The following is a 4926-nucleotide window of genomic DNA, read 5'->3' on the forward strand; positions in this document are numbered from 1 at the left end:
TGTGAAGAATAAACTTCTGGTAATAAGAATACAAGACACTGGCACAAAACAATATTTTTGAAAAAAAAAATCCCTTTAAACATATCTAATGGAAAATGAGAATGCATTATTATCTTTTTTTTTTTTTTTTTTTGCATTTTGGGGATCAAGAAACTGAAACTTGGATTAAGTAATTTATCCAAGATCTTTACCAGAAAATGGCAGAGCTGTGACCTGGATCCCTGTCTCTGGAGCTTCAAAACTCACAATCTTTTTTTTTTTTTTTTTTTTTTTTTAAGATTTTATTTATTTGACAGAGACAGAGAGAGAAAGACCACAAGTAGGCAGAGAGGCAGGCAGAGAGAGAGTGGGGGAAGCAGGCTCCCTGCCGAACAGAGAGCCTGATGTGGGGCTCGATCCCAGGACTCCGAGATCATGACCTGAGCTGAAGGCAGAGGCTTAACCTACTGAGCCACCCAGGCGCCCCAAAACTCACAATCTTAATCCATGTATCTACTACCCTTTTAATGAAGTCAGAAAAAAAGACAGAAAAGTTCATATAATAACAAAAAAACTTGAATGTAGTTTTGGGGGCAGTGGGGAAAAACGGGGTGGGAGAGGGGTGGAAAAATGTAGTCAAGAGGTACAAACTTCCAGTAACAAGATAAGTAAGTACTGGAGAAAGAAAGCACAGCGTGATGACTATATTTAACACTGCTGTATGAAATACATAAAAGTTGTTAAGGGAGCAAGTCCTAAGAGTTGTCATCATAAGGAAAATTACTCATTTTTCTTTTTTTGTTTCTCTTTTCATTGTGTCTATATGAGATAATGGCCGGCAACTAAAGTTATGATAATTATTTCACAATATCTGTAAGTGCAACCATTATGCTATACACCTTAAGCTTCCAGTGATGCATGCCAGTTATATCTCAATACCACTGGGGAAAATTTCAGTTAAAAAACTTTCTAATACAAGGAGAGGCTGGGTCTATGAATAAACTAGAATAAGAATTGATACATTTATTTTGTTTGTTTGTTTCTTTTCTCTTTCAAAAAAGGGTTTTTCCTCAACATACATGTTCTAACACTATTTAGCTCTTGATACCAACCCAACCACAGATCATAATCCTCCTTTGATTGAAGAATATTCATTCAGTCTTTCATTAAGTGTAATGCACCATCTTCCATGTTGATTTTTCATATGTTAATCAAAATATGTAAGGAAATAGATATCTATTTATTTTGGGCGAGCTTCATATTCATAGATGAGTGAAAGGACATTCTAACTATTCTCTACCAACAAAACGCATTTTTACACATTATATCTTTTAAAGTAAGTAACCATCTTCCTTCTATGAAGACTTCCTAGTGGTTCAGAAAAAACTGATATAAGCTCAGAGTTATTAAAAGTATAATTTTCAGGGGCACCTGGGTGGCTCAGTGGGTGAAGCCTCTGCCTTCGGCTTGGGACGTGATCTCAGGGTCCTGGAATCGAGCCCCACGTAGGGCTCTCTGCTCAGTAGGGAGCCTGCTTCCCCCTCTCTCTCTGTCTGTCTCTCTGCCTACTTGTGAGCTCTCTTTTTCAGTCAAATAAATTAATAAAATATTTTTTAAAAAGCATAATTTTCAAAAAAACTGAAATACGTGAATCTCATGGAAATACATAGTAGGCATATGTCAAAGGTTTGACTTTTTAATGAGGGATCTAGTAGAATTGCAAAGCTGGTCCAGAGGTGGATAGGACAGACTGCTATATATAGTTAGTGAACTAAAGAGAGAATGCTGAAATAAAAATAGGTTGAGTATAAAATTGGTTGATATCATATAGGGCAATAAAACCGTAACCTTTTGTGTTATCTTTCTACCAGACAAAATCATTTGTATTGCTTTCTGAACAAAAATAATTTGCGACTTTACCTTTTAAAAAAAATATTTTAACATTTATCTTCATAGAATTTGGGCCTAATCAATAATAAATAGCACGTTAAAAAATGCATTATTCTAGAGGACTGGATAATCTTTGGGAGGAACTATTAGACAATGCTTCGCTTTATCACTGAAAAGGCATGCACTCATCAGTTTGTCTTATTTTCAAGTTAAGATAATTTTTCGTATTATTCTCTACCCTGTAAAAAAATAATACTTTGTCTAATACTATGTTTCTACACTTTGTATGCAATATTTTACTTAGTTCTCATGAATATCAATAAGCATAAGACTTTTTAGGAAACTGATTATTTGCTTGGATTATTTGCTTTTTTTTTTTTTTTAAAGATTTTATTTATTTATTTGACACACAGAGAGAAAGCACCTGCAGAGGAAGCAGCAGGTAGAGGGAGAGGGAGAACCAGGCTCTCTGCAAAGCAGGGAGCCAATGCCGGGCTGGATCCCAGGACTCTGGGGCAGATTCTTAACCATCTGAGCCAGATGGTTAATCTGAGCCATTTTCCAGGTGCCCCTGGAAAACGTTCTTATGAGAATAAACTTAAAGGAGTTTGAATATTTTGAAGATTGTTGAGATACAGAGCCAAATTCAATTCTACAAAGGATATGGCTATCTGCACTATTCATATAGAGAAGTCTACTCTTATAGATAGAGTTGGGCATCATATTTTAAAAATCATGCAATCTGGTAGATGCAAAATTAAAAAACTTCATTTCAATTTACCTATATATATCTGGTTACTTATAGAGTTGATATTTTAAAACATGGTTTTATTATTTTCTTTTAAAATTATTATTTGCTTATTTTTCTATTTAGGTATCAGTGCCAATGTTTTCTATTACTTTCAGCTTTTAATATCTAAGGGACATTAACCCTTTGTGTTTTATTCTTATACATCAAAGAGCTTGTCATAAATAGTATTAATAGAATATTTTATGTGAGGAATAATAACATCCTAAATGAGATTCATCTGTACTAACTTGAAACTCAACGTAAGATTATGCTAATAAAGATGTAATGTTTCCTCTTGTTCCATTAAAACTCTCTTAATGAAAAATGTTTTATGTGAAAACCATATATACAAGTAATGTTAATAAGGGTGGGGAATCGAAACTCGAGGAAACACAGGGATATTTGTAAATCCAAAATTCTTTGTAAATTGACTACAAAGAGTATATTAATAAGTAGAGTATAGCTTTAGGGGATTATATTTTGAAAAATTTAGAATAACTGGGCAATCTTCCGTAATAGTTTATATCATTGTTTTTGTGATGTGTTTGTAACATAAAATAAAAACTGAAACCAAAGTATACCCAACATTATTTATATTAAATAATGTGTGTATGTATGTATTAATATATATGTATAAACCAAAATATATCATCACTGCTTTTGGTATTTCAAAGGTTTTCTCTGGTAACACTACTATAGATCCATTTAAAAGATGGGTATACTTTCTTAAAATTATCCATTCTTCCAATAACTGAAAAAAACGGTCATTGAATTGACCTACAATAACCATTGAAGGCACTGGTTATTGTAATATTTTTTAATTTATAACAACTTAGAATTTATATGTAACATTTATGAACAATTACAAACAATACATAACAGATTTAAAGTAAAATAATGTCACATAAAATACATATATGTTTATATACATATAGAAATACACATGTATACCGTATGGAGATCAAGGGAGCAATTATAGTAAATATTGGAAAAACATGATTTTTGGAGTTCTGTAGAACCTTGCCTAAAGTGATGCATATAAGAGTTCTAGAAACCCTTAAGGTCACTTTTTTTGTTTGCTGTTGTTGCGGGTGAGGTGAACTCAAAGAAATTGTGTGCCATTCAGGTTCTCTGCCAAGATCCAGATATCCACTAGCTTGAAGGGTGAGTCAGAATGAACCCATAGTCCTTCGATTTCCTTTCCCTCGCTCCCTCCTCTAGCTGCGGAAGCCAAAGATTGGAAGCTTGGCTTTGCCCGGCGGGGTGGGAAAGAGGGGAAGGTGAAGAGGCGGGGAAAGAACAGGAGGGAACCGAGTTGGTTTGGGGGCCGAAAGCCCCCCCAAAAAAACGCACTGGGAAAATTCTCCGGGCCTTGGTCCTGGACTGCGCTTTCTCCTGGCGTGGCGGGCGCGGGAGGGCTGGGGGGCTACTGGGCCTGGCCCCTTGCACCGACGTCCGCTCGCCCAGCTCTGCCCCAGTTACGCGGGTCATGGGTTCGAGCTCGCGTGGGACTCTGTGATGCCCGCCCTCATCCCTCCAGCTGCGCTGCACACTTCGAGTTCCATGAAGTCCTCCGGGCGCGTCCTCTCTCACTTACTCGTTGAGAGGCAGGAGCCAACAGTTGGTTCTTCCTTCAAACTCGGAGGGCCCCAAAGGCTCACTAAACGCCAAAGACCCGGCAGGAGGCTGTATAAACGCCTCCAAATCCCGGCTGGTTCTTTACTGTCCATGCTGTCATCGGTCCCCTCTGGAGCCCTTTGGTCCTTCAGCTCCTCCAACTTTTGGAGCAGTGGAGCTGGGGGATAATTTAGGCTCCAATTTCCAAGTGACCTCTGAGTCCACCTTGATTCAGTCTTCGGCTTGGCTCCTCCTCAATGTATTTTACAGCCCTGACGCGCCCCCCACCCCGCCCCGCTCCGGTACCCCCCCAGCGGGGGATTTTTGTGTCGAACCCGTAGACGAAAAGTTTTTGGCCCTCACTCTCGCTAGCCACGATCAGATTACTTTTCACAGACTGGAGCTGGTTGGGAGGTAGGGGTATTTTTACTTTTAATCCTTTTGTGTGTTTAGTTCACCTTGTGTGATTGGGTGTGGAGAGCGGGGGAGGGGGGGTTTCCAAACGGAGTGAAATTCCCATTCCTTGGGTATTACCATACCCCTGGGGTTGGGAGTTCTTAAAGTTTTAGCAAGTCTGCAAATAACTACAGAACACAATAGAGTCCCCCTCCCTTCCTCTCTCTCGCGCTCTCTCTCTCTCTTTTTTTTTT

Source organism: Enhydra lutris, unplaced genomic scaffold (genome assembly GCF_002288905.1).
Source record: "Enhydra lutris kenyoni isolate GAN:26980312 unplaced genomic scaffold, ASM228890v2 scaffoldscaffold7, whole genome shotgun sequence".
Lineage (NCBI taxonomy): Eukaryota > Metazoa > Chordata > Mammalia > Carnivora > Mustelidae > Enhydra > Enhydra lutris.